The sequence below is a fragment of the Anomaloglossus baeobatrachus genome, chromosome 2 (assembly GCF_048569485.1).
Source record: "Anomaloglossus baeobatrachus isolate aAnoBae1 chromosome 2, aAnoBae1.hap1, whole genome shotgun sequence".
Classification (NCBI taxonomy): domain Eukaryota; kingdom Metazoa; phylum Chordata; class Amphibia; order Anura; family Aromobatidae; genus Anomaloglossus; species Anomaloglossus baeobatrachus.
Window position 1 is genome coordinate 458,152,460 of NC_134354.1, and position 20,270 is coordinate 458,172,729.

Consider the following 20,270-nt stretch of genomic DNA (forward strand, 5'->3'; position numbering starts at 1 on the left):
CTGGCCGTGACAGTAAGATCAGGCCATGGATCCCGCTGCAGCACTAGCAGCCATACAGGAGGAACTCCAACGCCAGCGTGAGACTCAGACCCGCATGCTGCAGTTCATGTCTTCTGTGGACGCCCGCCTGAACACGCTACAAGCGGCCGTTACGTCTTCAACATCCCGGGCTTCCACTAGTCAATCCACGGATCCAGCTCCTGTGGCGACTTCTTCAGATACCACCAGACTTCGGTTGGCTTCACCACCCCGGTACGCCGGAGACCCCAAGACCTGCAGGGGATTCTTAAACCAATGCTCCCTCCATTTCACGCAGCTGCCGCATTTGTTTGCCTCCGACCAAGCCAAGGTCGCCTTCATCATGTCCCATCTAGAGGGTGAGGCACTGGCGTGGATGAACCCCTTGTGGGAGAAAGGGGATCCTGTGACCACGAACATCCAGGACTTCCTGCAGGCATTCCGTGGTACCTTTGATGAGCCCGGACGCGCCTCCGCGTCTGCTTCGTCTCTTCTCCGGTTACGTCAGGGGACTCTGACGGTGGGTCAATACGCGATCCGGTTTCGCACCCTGGCCTCAGAACTCGGGTGGAACAACGAGGCCCTAACCGCCGCCTTCTGGGAAGGACTCTCAGGGTGAATTAAAGACGAGCTGGCGGGTCGTGACGTACCGACCACCCTGGATGCCCTGATTGCCCTAGCGACTCGAGTGGACATTCGCTTTCAGGAGCGATCCAAGGAAGTGTCCCGTGAGAGACGTCTGGTACGGCATTCCTCTCCTCCGCAGAAACCCTCCGTACTTCAGTCATCGACAGCTGGGGCTCCCGTCCACGAGCCCATGCAGATCGACCGAGCGCGTCAGTCTGAACAACGCCGAGCAGAGCGGCTCGCCAAGGGTCTCTGCTTTTACTGCGGTGAGGGCACACACCTGCTACGCTCCTGTCCAGAGAGGCCGGGAAACTCCAAAGCCTAGGGTTGGTAGGAGAGGCCACCCTAGGTGCTGGGACTCTCTCTGACCCGGTTACATGGACAGTGCAAGTGACAACGGGAGAGACGCGGTTCACGGCTGATGCCTACCTCGATTCCGGGGCAGCAGGCAATTTCATCCAGCAGGCCACGGTGGACAAGTACCGGGTGCCTGTTATTCCACTCGACAAGCCCCTAGTGATTGCCTCGGTGGATGGGAGACCCCTCTCTGACACCATCTCCTGGATCACCAGGCCGGTCGAACTGCGTATCGGTGCCCTTCACACCGAGAACATCGCTTTCTACGTCCTCCCACACATGTCCCACCAGATCCTGCTGGGACTTCCATGGTTGCGGACACACGAACCATCAGTTACCTGGGGCACTGGCGAAATCACCCGATGGGGCTCTTCGTGTCATGAGAGGTGCCTAAAGTCCATACAACCCATCCGACGACCTCCGGTTCCAGAGAACCTACCGGGGCTGCCCTCGGCCTATTGGTCCTTTGCAGATGTCTTTGATAAAAAGGAATCCGAGGTACTGCCGCCACATCGTCCATACGATTGTGCCATCGACCTGCTCCCAGGAACAACACCACCACGAGGACGGATATATCCTTTATCTCCAGCCGAAACAAGGGCCATGTTTGCTTACATCTCAGAGAGCCTGGCAAGGGGGTTCATTCGGAGATCCTCCTCTCCTGCTGGAGCAGGTTTTTTCTTTGTCAAGAAGAAAGAGGGCGACTTACGCCCATGCATAGACTACCGGGGTTTGAATCAAATCACCGTAAAAAACAAGTACCCTCTGCCGCTCATTCCCGAATTGTTTGACCGGCTTAGAGGAGCTCGTGTGTTCACCAAGCTGGATCTTCGGGGTGCTTACAATCTGGTACGCATCCGCTCTGGTGATGAATGGAAAACCGCGTTCAATACGCGCGATGGACATTATGAATACTGCGTGATGCCCTTCGGCCTGTGTAACGCTCCTGCCGTCTTTCAAGAACTGGTGAACGACGTGTTCCGGGACCTTCTCTACATCTGTGTGGTAGTGTATCTAGATGACATCCTTGTCTTCTCTCCGGACCTCCAAACCCACAGAGAAAACGTACAGCTGGTTCTACAAAGACTGAGAGAGAATCGTCTGTACGCAAAGTATGAGACGTGTGTCTTTGAGCAGTCTTCTCTCCCCTTTCTGGGGTACATCATCTCTGATACTGGACTGCAGATGGATCCCAAGAAGGTCTCCGCCATTCTCAACTGGCCTCCTCCTTCTGGACTGAAGGCAATCCAACGCTTCCTGGGATTCGCCAACTACTACCGCCAGTTTATCCCTCACTTCTCTGCCTTGACTGCTCCTCTCTCTGCTTTGACTAAGAAGGAGGCTAATCCAAAGGACTGGTCACCTGCGGCTGACGCTGCGTTTGGCTCTTTGAAGCGGGCTTTTGCTTCCTCTCCTGTACTCCACCGTCCGAGGTTAAACCGCCAGTTCACCTTGGAGGTGGATGCCTCCTCCTCAGGAGCCGGAGCAGTGCTCATGCAAAAGTCCTCCTCCGGGAAGATGGTGACTTGCGGATTCTTCTCCAAGGGCTTCTCAGCGCCTGAACGCAACTACACCATCGGTGACCGAGAGCTCTTGGCAGTCAAACTGGCTTTGGAGGAATGGCGCTACCTCCTGGAAGGGGCAGTGTACCCCGTGATTATTTACACGGACCACAAGAACTTGGAATACCTACGGTCCGCTCAGCGTCTGAACCCACGGCAAGCCAGGTGGTCCCTATTCTTTGCCAGGTTTGATTTCCAGCTTCACTTCCGACCCGCGGACAAGAATGTACGCGCTGATGCCTTGTCCAGGTCTTTCATGCCCATGGAGCAGGAGGAAGAGACTACCCAACCCATCATTTGTCCTAGTAAAATCATTCCGGTGGCCCCTGTCACCCTGGCCCAGATACCGCCCGGGAAGACCTATGTCTCCGAGGTAGACAGGGAAAAAGTGTTACACTGGGGTCATGCCTCGAAAACAGCCGGTCATGCTGGTCAGAAAAAGACATGGGGTGCGATTGTACGTCATTATTGGTGGCCATCCCTTCGCACGGACGTCGCTGCTTTTGTATCCGCCTGTTCCTCTTGTGCCAGGAACAAGACGCCCAAACACCTCCCATATGGCCGTCTTCTGCCTCTGCCGATACCCTCAGTTCCGTGGCAACACATAGCAATGGACTTTATTACGGACTTGCCATTGTCCTCCGGACACACAGTCATATGGGTCGTGGTGGACCGGTTCTCTAAAATGGCCCATTTCGTCCCTATGGCTGGACTGCCCTCTGCTCAGGAACTCGCGGACGCCTATATACAACACATCTTCCGCTTGCATGGCTTTCCATTACACATCGTATCCGACAGAGGAACTCAGTTCACCTCCCGCTTCTGGAGGGCTCTCTGTAAACATCTGGGAGTGACTCTGGACTTTTCATCTGCATACCATCCTCAGTCTAATGGCCAGGTAGAGAGGGTCAATCAAATCTTGACCTCTTTCTTACGTCACTATGTTAACGCCCATCACGACGACTGGTCCGCTCTTCTTCCTTGGGCTGAATTCTCCCACAACCACCACATCAGTGAGTCGTCCTCCAGCTCTCCCTTCCATGTCGTTTACGGACTTCAGCCTTCCATCCCATTGCCTGTATCTCCTTCTTCGGATGTCCCTGCTGCAGATACAGTAGCCCGTGACTTTGCAACCATTTGGAACTCTGTCAAAGCGTCCCTTGGGCGTGCTTCCCTGCGGATGAAAAGACACGCAGACAAGAAACGTCTGGACCCTCCGTGTTTCTCTCCTGGAGATCTCGTCTGGCTTGCTTCCCAGTACGTCCGCCTGAAGATACCGTCATACAAGCTGGGTCCTCGCTACATTGGGCCGTTTAAAGTCCTCCACAAGATCAATGAGGTCTCCTACAAGCTACAGCTCCCGGCCACGATGAGGATACCCAACTCATTCCACGTCTCCCTGCTCAAGCCGGTTGTCCTTGGTCCCTTCTCCGCTGCTGCCAGTCCGGCTCCTCCACCTATTGCCGATGACGACATCTATGCGGTAAGGGATATCGTGGCCATGAAGACCGTACGAGGTCGACAGTTCTTCCTGGTGGACTGGGAAGGGTATGGTCCTGAGGATAGGTCCTGGGAGCCCAGGGAGAACGTGGGCACTCCTCTGATCCGTGCCTTCTTGTCCCGGTTGCGGGGAGGGGGGCGTGGGGGGGGGTACTGTCACGCTCCCCGGGTCCTTGGCTCCCCTTCCCGGGTCCTCTGTTCCGCTCCCCGGGTCCTCAGCCCCGCTCCCCGGCTCACCTGCCACGCTCCCCGCTCTCCAGCCTCCGGTGCCCGTCCTTCCCAGGCCCCCTGGTCTCCGATCCCGGCGCCCGACAGCTTCCTAGGCCCTGGCCGGCTCCCCTGCGTCCTCCTCTCAGCTTCCTTCCCTGGCTTCTGGCACCCGGGCCGCGCGCATGCGCATTAGGGCGCGCGCGCGGTCACTGACCCTTTCTTAAAGGGCCAGCGTCCATTAACAGGAAATGAGGCTAATCAGGTACAGGGTATAAAGGGGTTTATTGTCCAAGGGGGCGGGGCCTGATCTTCGTGTTTCCTAAGCTAGGAGTCAGGTCTCCTGGTGTCTCTGTGCATATACTCACCTATCTCTCTTGTAGAGCCTTGCCTGCCTCGCCATCCAGTCCTGCCGTATCCTGAACCCCGAACGCTGTCCATCTGCCATCCTGACAGTCTGCACCATCCCGGATCCCTGCTGTGACTCGTCATCTCGCTCCAAAGGTTCCGGACCCCGCCTGACATCATCTCGGCTTCCGAACCTGAGCTGCGTCACCCGGACTACCACCCGTGACTCCGTGGTCCCAGGGACTTCTCCGCTATACTCGTGTGCACGGACTGTTCTGCTGTTTATAGTGTTCCAGCTACCGGACTCTTTACTACCATCTAGGAGTTCGGCCCAGTGGATCCACCTCCTGGGTCTGCCCGTCCACCTGGCCGTGACAGTATATATATATATATATATATATATATATATATATATATTGTGTGTGTGTGTATATATATATATATATATATATATATAGTGTGTGTATATATCTAATATATAAAGCTGAATGTGTGTATGTGTGTACGTATGTATGTATGTGTGTGTGTGTGTGTGTGTGTGTGTGTGTGTGTGTGTGTGTGTGTCCGGGATTGGCATCTGCACTGTCGCAGCTACAGCCACAATATTTTGCACACTCACACATCTGGACCCCGAGAGTGTCATAGGCTATGTTGTGAGGCAAAATTTTCACCCCGCGCGTTCCAATTTACCAATCAATTTTGCCCCTATCTACATAATGGGGAAAAAGTGAAACGAAAAGTGTATCCGCACCGTTGCATTTACTTACACTCACAAAATTTTGCACAGACACCTCATGTGACCTAGGGAACATCGTAGACTATGTTTTGACAGGAAAATTTAACCCTGCGCTTTACAGTTACTCTCCAAAAAACATGCCTCCATTAAATTAAATGGAGCCTGGAACTACAGGTTATTAGTAGGAGCTGTGATTGGTTGCTATAGGAACAAAAGACATTCATAGTATAAGAAGCTTATATGTGAGGTAATGAGATGTCAGTGGGGAGATGGATCAGTATAAGAAGCTTATATGTGAGGTAATAAGATTTCAGTGGGGAGACGGAGAGAGAGAGACAGACAGAGAGACAGACAGAGACAGACAGAGAGACAGACAGGGAAAGAGACAGAGAGATAGAGACAGACAGGGAAAGAGACAGACAGAGACAGACAGGGAAAGAGACAGACGGGGAAAGAGGCAGACGGGGAAAGAGGCAGACGGGGAAAGAGGCAGATGGGGAAAGAGGCAGACGGGGAAAGTGGCAGACGAGGAAAGAGGAAGACGAGGAAAGAGGCAGACGAGGAAAGAGGTAGACCTGGAAAGAGACAGACGGGGAAAGAGACAGATGGGGAAAGAGACAGATCTGGAAAGAGACAGATGGAGCACATTACTTGGCCAATTTAGTTAAATCTGTGTGGAATATCTGTGGTGATGAAATATATGTTGTGAAATGCTTCTGTTAGCTTAGTTTTTGCCTTTTAATAATTAAATTTCTATTTGTTTTGTGTTTTTTATGTGCAGAATACATTTTTCTTAACAGCAGTTATTAACCCGGGCGAAGCCGGGTAGTACAGCTAGTGGCTAATAAATAGTGATGAGCAGATTCGCAGGAAACTGGGACTAGCGGGTCCATGTTATCTGTTTTTTAAAATCCGGTTATGGTCTGGATTCCAGTCCCCATATAAATCTCTGGAGACCAGAATCCGTTGATTAAAAATGTTGAAGGAATAGGGGGATAGGAGTGCGCGCGCTTTACTTATGGGACTGAAAATGAACCCTCCTTGAATATTCACTAATTTTCCTGCCCACCGGTGCCCGTGATTGGATGCACTCAGAAGTGCCCCCACCCTGAGTGGCAGCGTGGCAGCTGACTGCTTCCAATCACAGGTGCTGTGTGTCTATATTGTGCAGTAAAAATAAATAAATAAAAAAATTGCATAGGGTCCCTTGTATTATGATACGCAGCACAGATAAAGCCCATGGCTACAGGCTGCAACCCTCACATGCGGCTTTTGTTTTTTTAAATTATTTAAATAAATAATTAAAAAATCCGATGTGCGGTCCCCCCTCAATTTTTACTCTCAGCCTGAGAGTCCTATGGTTATTAGGTTGGACCCCAGCCTAAAAATAGCAGCCTGCAGCTGCCCAGGATTGTTGCATCCAATAGATGCAACAAGCCGGCGCTTTACCTGGCTCTTCCCGAATTGCCCTGGTGTGGTGGTAATCGGGGTAATAGCAGGGGCTAATAACAGCCCACAGCTGCCACTAAGCCCTAGATTAGTAATGGGAGGATCTATGAGGCCCCCTATCACTAATCTGTAAGTGAAAGTTAATAAACACAAACACCAAAAAAATACTTTATTTGGAATAAAATACAAAAAAAACACTCTTTCACTATTTTATTAACCCCCTAAACACCAGATGTAGCAAAGCTGAATAGTCGTGGGACCTCGTGTTGATTACGTTGGACCTGCAGGGGGTTTTAAAGCTTAATAAAGTTGTGAAAGAGGGTTGTTTTTTTTAATTTTATTTCAAATAAAGGGTTTCTTTGGTGTTTGTGTTTTACTTTCACTTACAGATTAGTAATGGGGGGTCTCATAGATGCCTGCCAACCCAGGGATCACGTAATTGCATGGCAAAGATCACGCAATATGAAGGATTTATTGACTAGGATCCACTATATCCTCCCACGGAGTAAATTTATCTTCGATAGTTGAGGTCCCCCTTGGGGTTCTTTTCCATGCGGATCTTGTTATTCATGTCAGTACATTCCGAAAAAATTTGACTTCACCAATTCTCGGGGGAACAGGAACTTTCGGATTATTCATTCTATTACCTATAACACAGAGGCGGTAATATATCATGCCACATGCCCTTGTGGCCTGATATACATCGGCATGATGACACACACTTTGAGTGCTTACATAAGAGCATGTGCGAGACATAAAAAATGCTGCCAAGTCCCTGGAACCCAATAAAATAAAACTATCTTTAAACATTTGTTCCATCATCATGCTACTAATCCGCGGTGCCTATTTGTACGGGGGATCGACCATGTATACATTGGGCATCAGGGGTGGTGACGTCAAACGTAGACTTTTACAAAAGGAAACAAGTTAGGTGACTATCTTAGATACAGTGTCCTATCTGGGCTTCAATGAGGCAGTCAGCTTCAAATCTTTTCTGTAACCTTATTTGATGATTATATGGGGTGGACCATTCGTGGTTTCACTTGCTTATATCTGGTTTTCATTTTATTTTATCTTATTGTGATATTTAGGTGCCTTGTCTTTTGGTCTGGATTGCAGCATTTACGGAGTTTCATCAAGAGATGAGTTACATCTATCCCATCAGATGATGTTGAGGACGACATGCCTTTATGAATCTCCCCGATTTCGTTGTTTTTTGGATTTTTTGTGTACTGTATTGGATTGTTATTTTCAATGATGTTATATTTGCTATGTCCTTCTTTTCATGTGGGGGACAGAGATGTAGTATTGCTAAATATTTACTATAGATAATTTATATCCTCCTTCCCTGACATTTTGGTGGAAATTGTCATATATTATATAATTATGAGACTAAATCATTTATAGTTTTAAGTATTTGCCCGCCAATTTAATTTTTTGGTTTCATCTGATATGGTATATATTTCCATACAATATATTTTTTCTTATCATGCTCCTTGCCTGATTACTGTATTTTACATTATACTGGGGTATGGTTTTGGAGTTGTTTGGCAGTTATATTATTACTACTTTGGTGGTTTTCATACACAAACCCCTGATTCCTGTTTTGTTCCAGCTTTTTATGTATTGCACATATGTGCTGCATGCAGTCCGGATAGCTCTTTTGCCAGTGTGCGCTCTGATCTACTTTCACATACATCCATTTACCTTTCCTGATCCTGCAGATCATGGCCGCAGATGCGTTGCCATGGTGATTCGGGGATTTGGCTTCTGTCTCTCCCTTCTCCCCGTGGTGCGCCCGTGCAGCCCTAGCCTGTGGGCGGGCATTGTATACAGTCACTCCTCTCTTTCACGTAGCTTCCTCTGTTAGCACAGACGCACCACACACATGCACTGCTTGTTTCCCCTGTGTTCTGGCCCCGGGGGCGTCTCTAGGGTGAATGGGAGGATGACATTTGTCCTCCTTGCATTCATGCCTGTTGTGCCTTTGGTTCCGGCTGCGGGTGGGCGGAGTATCATGACGTCGAGCGCGCCAATTTGCTGTCTGGATCCTTAAGTCATATATATGGTCTTGCACTATGCACTTTAGCCACGTCTCCTGACAAAGCCATTCCTTGGTGAAACGTACGTTGGGGTTGTCCGCCCTGCACTTGGTTACCTTATTTCTCTTTGCTGCTTTATAATGTCTCAAGGTACTGTCTATTCTAGTTAAGGTTGCTTGGCTTTGTGGAAAACACTTTGGGGTGACTCAAGCGATTGTTGTGTGTAATTAAACATCTCCCCCCTCTTCTTCAGCCTTCACTAACATTTACTCTATGGTACTTATGCAGCAGACTTTACTGCCACCTTCAGGTTTATCTAGGTACTGCGTGTTTCTGGGCAGGATAGTGTTTGTTTTCTATTTTGCCATCACTGTGCACCTTATTCACTTTTTGTATTAATAAACTATTGCTGTATTTTACAACTTATCTTTTTGGTCCTCTTTTCTTTGTGATTCCCTTGCATCTACTTATATTTATCTATTGATATTGGATATCACTTGCTTTGGCTTCATGGTTTGTTCTTGGATCTTTTCCTTTAAGGGCTCGTGTGCACGTTGCATAATTTCATGCATTTATGCTGCGTTTAGCACTGCATCGTAAATGCATGTGTCCTGCGTCCCCTGCGCAATCTATGTAGATTGTGCATGTGTGACGCCCTGGACCCCAGGGGTCACAGAATAACACCACATACACACACACCCCTCCCCTGGTCAGGAACACCAGTCAAACAAAACCTTTGTTGCCTCCCTCCAGGGTCTGATGTCCACACCAGGTGGGGCGGAGCCAGGCGGTTGGCCCCACACACCGAGGAGTTCACAGGCCTGAAAGCGGGAAAAGTAGTTAGTTAGAGGAGTGGGAGCTAGAGGAGTTGGAGTTGAGGAGTTGAGGTGGAGAGGTGGAAGTGAGAGGAGCAAAGACTGTGTGTCTGGATCAGAGCCCAGGCACTATCAGCAAGGTCGGCAGACGGTGGTGGCCATCTGCAGGAGTTGTTGGAGGTCAGCGGAACCATAGGATCGGGGTTGGGCGGTGGCCCGCCGGTACCGAACCGGGGAGCAGATCGAAGCCAAGCACCAAGGCAGGGTACTCAGACCCCGACCAGGCTCGGAAGCCGCCGTAACGGTCAAATTCCCTGATTGCGGTCTGGACCTCAGGGGTTCATTCCCAACCAAGTCCCGTCAGAAGGCAACAGCCCAATCCGTCCGGATAAGAGCCACCGCCAACGGCCAGAGATCCAACGGCCAGCGCCTGCGGGCAAAACAGGCTCTCCTGACACGTACAAGCCGGGGAGTGGACTACCCGTGGGAAGCCATAGGAGTCAAACACTTACACATAGGTGCAGGGAACGACAGCCACCATCAACCCGTCCGGGGAAAAGTGAAGACACCACAGCCGACTGCGGGCCCCATCCATCCAGCCATTTGGTTTACCAGAGACTCTGTCCTTGTCTACCTGAGTGAGTACAACAGTGCCATCCGGCACCGCGCTGCACCACAATGTTGCACCCGCACCCGCGCTGCTTCCCCGCATCGGCACCTGCACCTATCCCTCCTCCCTACTCCCCAACCGGGGCCCCGGGACCAACAGCCCCTACCCACGGGTGGGTCAACACCGTAGCTGCTCTCCGCTATTGCCCCCGGGATTCCCTGTCACAAGCAGCGGTGGTGCCCACCATCACCACGACCCGTGGGTGGCGTCACAACCAACATCCCACCACCAACCTCCCCTCCCTTTTCACTCGTGGGCGAAGAGGCGCTGCTCGAGCCCCCGGGTCCGGCCCCGTGCACGAGCCACCGAGGAGCAGAAGCACCGCATCCGAGCGCCAGCAAACCCCCAGGCGAGCGGCGTTCCCGACCCCTCCACCTGCGACACATGAGACGTGCGCACGCTGTTTTTTTGAACGCAGCGATTTGGATGCCAAAATTTTGACCCAAATCCACGCATACAAAAAAGCAGCATGTCAATTATTTGTGCGCTTTGGATGCTGCTCCGACTCTGTCTATGGTGAGGGCAGCAGCCAGAGCGCATGAAATTGGGATTTATTCTGCTGAAACACTGCAACCATTATGCAGTGTTTCTGCAGCGATTTGAAGCACACATGTACTGTCAAATCGCTGCAGAAATTTCAGCATGTACGTGCGAACATAGACTTAGGAACGTTAGTAGGTTTATATACCAAAGTCATGCACAGTGCAGTTAGAGTCTCAAAATTTTCATCACGAGCTATGTAGTACTTGAGATGCTAACAATCATTTGAAAGGTCATTGTCATTAAGATACATATTAGACAGATGTTCACAGTTTTTCTTTAGTGCATCTGCAGCAATAGTTCTCAATTCATTGAAGAAAGAAGACAGACTTCCAGTCTGTGAATAAGCCTCTGCACGCTTTGTCAGGTCAAAAATTAGACTGTCTCGAATAGGGAGGAAAGTTTCCACCTTGAACTTTTCAGTTTTACTAAGAGGTACTTCTTCTTCTGCTGATCCATCATTATCATATTTACTTAGATGCACACTTCATTTTCATTCCCCCTTTTCCCCATCACTGTAATCAATACCTGGACATATACTCCTGGCTTTGGATTCATAGTCACTTAAGTTGTCTCTAATTTCCTGAAGATAGCTTTTCATAGGTTCAAGAAGATTTATGGCAACAAGGATGCTTCCATTCTTTGCTTGCAGGGCTTCCTTTGTTAATTCTTTTCAGCATGTCATGCCAAAGAATTTTAGAAAAGAACGTTTCCATCTTTTTCGCTCAATCCTAAAGATGATTTTAATACATTCCAGCAATGAGTAGAACCAGCAGAAAATGAATACAGATGCTGAACAAAGTCAAAGAATGTTACAGTTTGTAGACAACATTCTGCTGCTTTTCCTCCCACCAAGTTCAGGCTGTGTCCAGCACAGGGGTCATAGATGGCAAACTCATTAAGTTGATGAATCCATGCACGCATCAAGTATATCGTCCTGACATATTAGAGGCACTATCTTATGACCGACCACTGCAGTTTGAATTCTGCATTAAGAAAATCCATAAAAGTGTCTGCTAAATCTTTTGCTCTATGAGAAAAGGTGGGATTGAACATCAAGAAAAGTTCCACAGGCTCACAGCCTTTATGTAAAAGACAGTAAATGTCAGTTGCTCTGTGTGTGAGATGTCTGGAATGGAATCTACTCTTGTTGACTCTTTTAATTCTTTAAGAATAGTACAAAGAACCGGATGTCCCATTGAATAAATAATTTCCTCAAATATTTACAGATAAATATGACAGATTCTCTTTTCCAGGATTTCCATACTTTTTGAGGTTTTCTTCCAAGAAAGGGTCAAATTCACTTAGCACCTCTAGCATACCTAAATAGTTGCCTTTTTTGCTGACCTATTAATTTCATTATCTCCACGCAATAACAAACATCTGGATGCAACAAAATGAAATATAGAAACCGTTCTTTTAGTGTAAAGTTGTGCGAAAGTTTAGCTCTGCATTAACATAGACAGATTAGCATGCTCACAGATCCCACAGGCAAGTGCCCCTCCTGGCTAGAGTTGAGCGCAGTTCGTGGCTCGTGGTTCTCCAGTTCGCGATTCGAGTGATTTGGGGGGGTGTTCTAGATCGAACTAGAGCTCGAGCTTTTTGCTAAAAGTTCGTTAGCTCGAGTTACGTTCGAGAACGGTTCTATCAGCAAAAAGCCAAGCTAATTACTAGCTGGCTTTTCGCTGTAATAGTGTAAGTCACTCTGTGACTCACACTATTATGAAATTTCAGCGTATAGTGTGCGGGGACTGCGCGTTCAGATCACTGCTGCTGGGATAATGGCGATCGCCTTTTTTTTTTTCTTTTCTTCCTTCCCTAAGCGCGCGTGTAGTGGGGCGGGCCAGCATGTCAGCCAATCCCAGACACACACACAGCTAAGTAGTCTTTTTGCCAGACAAGCAAGGGCATGTGTCATAGGATGGCCATGTCACATGTCCCTGCATTATAAATACGAGCATCTGCCTGTCAGGACGCCATTATCTGCCTTCTGCTTCTGAGTGACAGTCACCACAGATGCAGCGCCTGTCGCCGATCCTGCTGTGTACGCTCTACACACAGCGCTATACAGAATAGGAATAGAAGTTTCCTTCAGCCCTTTTAAGGGCTAATTACAGCAGGCTCAGAGCCATAGGTGACAGTCAGGTCCGTGGAAACAGTTTTTAACAGCTACAGATAAGAGTGTCTGTGTAGCTAAGCTCAGGGACTTCCTTGCTGCATTTCACCATTAGGAGGGATAGAAAGTGAGGCTTACTATCCTCTACACTGACCCACAACCCGGCCACTGTACCCTCCTGCCCTTTTTAGCAAAGCCATTTTAATTGCAAAGTGCTGTCAGTTAGTGCCATCCAAAGAGTGGCTGCTGTCCTCCATTATTGTGGCACTTGTGCCAAGCAAGTCCCACCACCTCTGCATTCTCCCCTCCTGCACATTTTTGCAAAGCTATTTTAATTGAAAAGAGTGCTGCCAGTTAGTGGCATCCAAAAAGTGGCTGTTGGACTTCATTAGTATCCGACTGGTGCCAAGCTATTTCCAGCACCTCTGCATTGCACCCTCAAACTCATTTTTACTAAGCCATTATAATAGCAAACACTGAGGAAACTTAGTGGCATCCAAAAAGTGGCTGTTGGACTTCATTAGTGTCCCACTGGTGCCAAGCTATTTCCAGCACCTCTGCATTGCACCCTCAAACTCATTTTTACTAAGCCATTATAATAGCAAACACTGAGGAAACTTAGTGGCATCCAAAAAGTGGCTGTTGGACTTCATTAGTGTCCCACTGGTGCCAAGCTATTTCCAGCACCTCTGCATTGCACCCTCAAACTCATTTTTACTAAGGCATTATAATAGCAAACACTGAGGAAACTTAGTGGCATCCAAAAAGTGGCTGTTGGACTTCATTAGTGTCCCACTGGTGCCAAGCTATTTCCAGCACCTCTGCATTGCACCCTCAAACTCATTTTTACTAAGCCATTATAATAGCAAACACTGAAGAAACTTAGTGGCATCCAAAAAGTGGCTGTTGGACTTCATTAGTGTCCCACTGGTGCCAAGCTATTTCCAGCACCTCTGCATTGCACCCTCAAACTTATTTTTACTAAGCCATTATAAGAGCAAACACTGAGGAAACTTAGTGGCATCAAAAAGTGGCTGTTGGACTTCATTAGTGTCCCACTGGTGCCAAGCTATTTCCAGCACCTCTGCATTGCACCCTCAAACTCATTTTTACTAAGCCATTATAATAGCAAACACTGAGGAAACTTAGTGGCATCCAAAAAGTGGCTGTTGGACTTCATTAGTGTCCCACTGGTGCCAAGCTATTTCCAGCACCTCTGCATTGCACCCTCAAACTCATTTTTACTAAGCCATTATAATAGCAAACACTGAAGAAACTTAGTGGCATCCAAAAAGTGGCTGTTGGACTTCATTAGTGTCCCACTGGTGCCAAGCTATTTCCAGCACCTCTGCATTGCACCCTCAAACTCATTTTTACTAAGCCATTATAAGAGGAAACACTGAGGAAACTTAGTGGCATCCAAAAAGTGGCTGTTGTACTCAATTTGTGCCCTACAGGTGCAAATCAATTTCCAGCACCTCTGCATTACACCCTCCTGCTCATTTTTAATTAGCTATAATAATAGCAAAAAATGCTGCAAGTTAGTGGCATCCAAAAAGTGGCTGTTGTACTCCATTTGTGCCCCACTGGTGGCAAGCAATTTCCAGCACATCTGCATTACACCCTCCTGCCCATTTTTTAATTAGCTATAATAATTGCAAAAAATGCTGCAAGTTAGTGGCATCCAAAAAGTGGCTGTTGTACTCCATTTGTGCCCCACAGGTGCAAAGCAATTTCCAGCACCTCTGCATTACACCCTCCTGCTCATTTTGCTACGCTATTTTTATAGCAAACTCATGGAATTCCTTGCTGCATTTTATCATTAGAAGGGATAGAAAGTGAGGCTTCCTTTACTGTCCTGGTACCCACAGAACACAGCCACTGTACCCACCTGCCCACTTATGCCACGCTATTTAATTTGCCCAAAGAGCTGACTCTTTTTCTGCCATCCTAAAATTGTCTGGAATACTAAGTTATTGTTGCTTTGCTGCCAAACAAGGTGCAACACATGGGCGTTCTACACTCCTTTCCATTTGTGGAACGCAATAATTAACTGCAGGTAGTCCAGCCAATCTTTGACGAAGGTGCAGGCGTGGATATAATGTTTCCTTCATCCAATGCTGGTTCTCTCGATGTCTGACAGCTCAACAATACCATCTGTTTGCACTTACAAAACAAGTGATGACCTGCCAATCACACTCCCGCTTACGGATAACGGGGTGGAAGTTCAGTGTGAAAAAGCATGTGTGACTGCTGTCCCCACAGTCACAGAGGATGAAGAGCACGCAGATGCACTTGATGGGGCAGGCGGTGGTTGCACAGCCCCGCTAGGCCACATTGTAGCACAGTGAAATTCCCATTGCGACTTATGCTTCATTTTAAGTCTTGTATTTGGTGGGCTCCCCAGTATGCAGCAAAACCACGCAACATGAAAAGCACTGTATGCAGTTGGGTTCATAAATGTTGGTTTCACTTTCCCAAAACAAACAATAAGAACCATGCATAAAATTGAAAAAATAGAACAATCTATTCAGTTGCCTACTACTTGCTAAGCCATCTGCGTAGCAGCAGTAATTGTGTGTGTGTGTGTGTGCGAACACAACTTACTAGTGGCACATCACAAGAGCTTCCCAGTTATCTACCTAAACATAGACAAAACACATCACCCACCCTGAATACCCTTGTTAGGGTACCTTCACACTTAGCGATGCAGCAGCGATCCGACCAGCGATCTGACCTGGTCAGGATCGCTGCTGCATCGCTACATGGTCGCTGGTGAGCTGTCAAACAGGCAGATCTCACCAGCGACCAGTGAACAGCCCCCAGCCAGCAGCGACGTGCAAGCGACGCTGCGCTTGCACGGAGCCGCCGTCTGGAAGCTGCGGAGACTGGTAACTAAGGTAAACATCGGGTATGGTTACCCGATGTTTACATTAGTTACCAGTGTGAGCAGGGAGCAGGGAGCCGCGCACACTGAGCGCTGGCTCCTTGCTCTCCTAGCTACAGTACACATCGGGTTAATTAACCCGATGTGTAATGCAGCTACATGTGCAGAGAGCAGGGAGCCGCGCACACTGTTTAGCGCTGGCTCCTTGCTCTCCTAGCTGCTGTACACATCGGGTTAATTAACCCGATGTGTACAGCAGCTACATGTGCAGAGAGCCGGAGCCGGCAGCACAGGCAGCGTGAGAGCTGCAGAGGCTGGTAACTAAGGTAAATATCGGGTAACCACCTTGGTTACCCGATGTTTATCTTGGATACAGCTTACCTCAGCTGTCAGACGCCGGCTCCTGCTCCCTGCTCGCTTCATTTGTCGCTCTCTTGCTGTCACACACAGCGATCTGTGTGTCACAGCAGGAGAGCGGCTTTGAAGAAAACGAACCAGGGCTGTGTGTAACGAGCAGCGATCTCGCAGCAGGGGCCAGATTGCTGCTCATTGTCACACACAGCGAGATCGCTAATGAGGTCACTGCTGCGTCACAAAAAGCGTGACTCAGCAGCGATCTCGGCAGCGAGCTCGCTGTGTGTGAAGCACCCCTTAGCTGAAGCCTCACAGATAAGGCAGATGATAACAGTGTGAATGCAAACCACACAGCTCTGCAACACAGTCATGGAAATCTTGAAAAGCAACAGTCAATGCAAACATGTGTCGCTGTCCCTCTATGATTTAAACTGTACATGACAATTTGACAGTGCAGAGGCAGCAAGTCTGATTGTCTATATAGTCGTCCTACCCAGAACAGATATGTGTTTTGATAATAAAACAAAGTGTTGCGTGCACGCATTACTGTCTGGGCACAGCCTACCATACCCGGGTACTGTGATGTCCATTTGCCATAAGTACAGACTTTACGCTCCTATCATGGTAAACAGTATAGACAGCACCGGAAGAATGTTGGTCTATGGCACAGGATGCTGACTTGGGTGATCCTTTGCTATGTCCAAAAAATTCCCAGGCTAGGCAAGGCTTACAGCCCATGTGAACTGCATAGCCAACATGACTTATGCTCATAGGCAGAGTTGTGGCCGAAGATTCAGTTGTTGACTTGCTTCCAGTACTTTGTCTTTGTCCATGAAGACACAATGTAAACTCATCGTCAGTAGCATCCTTGTCCACCTCCACTGCTGACGTCATCGATTGGCTCACTTTGGTTTGACAGTAAGTGGTGTCTCCAACCTCATCATCACCCTGTGTGTTTTCATTCCCCTCGTCCTGAGTCCTCCATGACAACCTCTTCCTGCCCTGACCGAAAAGCAAAGTTGATGTTACAATCAGGTATCTGAGTCTCCTCATCATGTTACCCATTGTCTCCACCATGATGATGTACGGTTTGGAAATGAGGGTGTACATTATGATCAGCACCTTCTTCATCGGGGCCTGGATCCAACTCACAAATCTTCTGGCCATCTGTGCAGATCATTTCCCCTGTCTCCTGTAACTCGCTGCCTCAACACGTCAGATTATCTGCTACACCCGCAAGCTTCAAACGGAACCTGATAACTCATCTGTTCATAAATTACTATAACCATTAAATTATACCACCACGGTGCGGAGCTTCTGCCCAACCTACACCCCACCTACTGTCTACTCCACAAATTACTTTACAATGTAATCCCGCAAGGGCTGAATCCTCTGCCCTCTGTACCAGTCTGTCTATTGTTACTTGTATATGTATTCTGTATGTAACCCCCTTGTCATGTACAGCACCATGGAATCAATGGTGCTCTATAAATAAATATTAATAATAAAAATAATACTAATAATAAGAACTTCTTTGTCTGTACTCACTGTAGCTTTAGAGCAGACCTCTGATTCCCAGGCTACAGTGTGACTGAACGGCTCTGCAGACTCAACCATCTCTGTTACCCCTTATTCAGCAGGGCTGGTGGAAACTTGAGAGCAGTTATGAAGCAAGTGCGATTGGGTTTACACCACTGTGGAAAGTAGTATTTGTGATATTGAACTTGAGGTGGAGGAGAGTCCACTTTATTGCGCACTTGACATCAATTGAAGCAGCTGCTGTGTTGGTGCCTCCTCTACTTTTGTTAACGATGGTCATGTCCATGAAAAAATGATCATATCAGATTATCTACGGGAAGAAGTACACCTGTTCTTTTAGCTGTTATTTGTTGTTACAAATTGGTGCCGCCATAAACGCAAACAACCTGCTGTAGTTCCAGTTGCGCCCAGGCGTCAGCTGCCATTTAGGGCTGTTCCTCGGGTTGTCCAGCTGGCTGCTTTCTCCACCACGTGTAAGTGTGGAGAGGCGGCCAGTGTCCATGCGTATGCCTATTGACCCCAGCCGCAGCCTAACTCCAGTGTTTCGCCTACTGAGTATGCTCAGCCTGACTGTCATTCCTGAGGCAAAGTCTTCATTTTGGGCTACAGCACATGTTCGTTTGGACTGTGCCTGAGTCATTCTGTGACCTGCGGGTCAACACACTTACACAGGGCCCTGGGGCTTGACTCACTCTCGGGAGGCCACTAAAACTAACTGCACCCAACAACAGCCCCCGGTGTCCCCTTACACTGCAGTGGCGGTCCCCACTGACCGCAATACTGAGAGTGGCGTCACGAAAATACATATAAAGAAGCAACCTAAGTGTGACCAGACTCTTCCTCCACGTGGAGTCCCTGAAGGTACTGCACCAACACAACACATGTGGGGCTTCACTGCAAAAAGCCTCTTTACACAGGTACTTGCACTCCGTGCCGGGTCTAAGTCCTGTGTTGTGCCTAGATAGCATGCTGAAGCGGATAGTCTTTTTTTCAGAAACTGTATTTCATGCTACTGAGCATGCTCAGGCACTTACTGCATTAGAGGCTAGGTCCGGTAATGAACTCTTTGGCCCTGCCCCTGATGGGGGGGCCCATTTAGACTACAGGGCATCAGGTGTCCTGACAATTTGGCCAGGCCACTCCCAACAGGCTTGCAGAGGCCCACCCCTTTGACTTGTCACCTTATTGTTGTTGGTCAGACAATGACTGTTGAGGTGTTTTGGTCATGGCAGCCATGAGGTCATCATTCAAGTGGCGGTTCAAAATAGGACGCTAGTTATGCCACTCATGATGTGTCACTCTGTTTTTGTCTCCAGGAGGTGCATTGTGGTTCACCCTGGTTTGGGGCGGACCCAGGTTATAAAAGGGGCTGGAGCCAACAAGAAAGTGCCCAGTCTTCTAATATGCTCCGAAAGAGCACACCTCCATGTGTTGAACACATTGTGGCTTTAGCCCAGAGGTAGGCAGGGATAGGTCATCGATGCAGGCCGCCACCACAGTTGGTAACGCAGAACGTTTAAGTACAGCTCTTGTCCTACCAGTCCTGCTAGTGCAGCCCAGTGGCATAAACAGGCCTGCTGCTACTGATGCGCTTGCTGTCCACAGGTGTGTCCCCTATGCACACGGACAGCATACCTAATGGCCCCTGTGTTGTTAACAGGGAGTTCCGGGGCTGGGTGGTTGTGTGGACCCTGTAACGCTAACAGGGCTCCCAGTCTCCTGATCCGAGTGGCGTCTAACTCGGTTCAGGCTACTATTTGTTTCAGAGTCAACCTGCTCTGTATCCTCCACCTAACCTTCCAGTTGCCAACCTCTCCTTTTCCATCTGTGAGCACGGTGGACACCGAATGGCGATTGGGATATCTACCTTTCTCTTTCTTTTCTTCTTAATTTTTTTATATAGCGGTAACATAGTATATGCCACTTTATCCAAATCTGCCAGTCCCACCATACCAGATTTTGTTTCTTCAGCAAATGTTAATTGTGTTTAACCACAGAAACCCACGGACACAAACTTTTTTCACCTTTCCAACACACCTGTTCCCCTTTCCACCAGCATCTCTCCTTTTTCAACTCAGTTTTTATATGACCGAAAGTGCAACTCTGCAGGAACACCGTACTCAACACCGTCTCAGCACAGCAGTCAGCCCTCGGTCCCTCAGATGTGGACAAGTAAGACCATTTCCTCCTATCCATGACAAAGCGTTGAGATTCACTCTGTGCACCATTGGTGTTTAGTGGAAAAGCAGATCTAAGATTGCGTAACACCTTCTGCTGATACTCCTGCATACGTGCGTCCCTTTCTATGGCACGAGTTTTTTCGCAAAATTTTGAGTTCTACCGGGGATCTAACAGTGTGGCACCCCAGTAGTCAGCATGACTTGGAATTCGTACAATCCGAGGGTCATGTTGTAGGTAGTGCAGCAAGAAGGTGCTCATGTGTCTTGTGCATCCAGGAGGACCAAGTCCTTGGTGTGTTGGTGGCAGAGAGGTGAGAATCGTG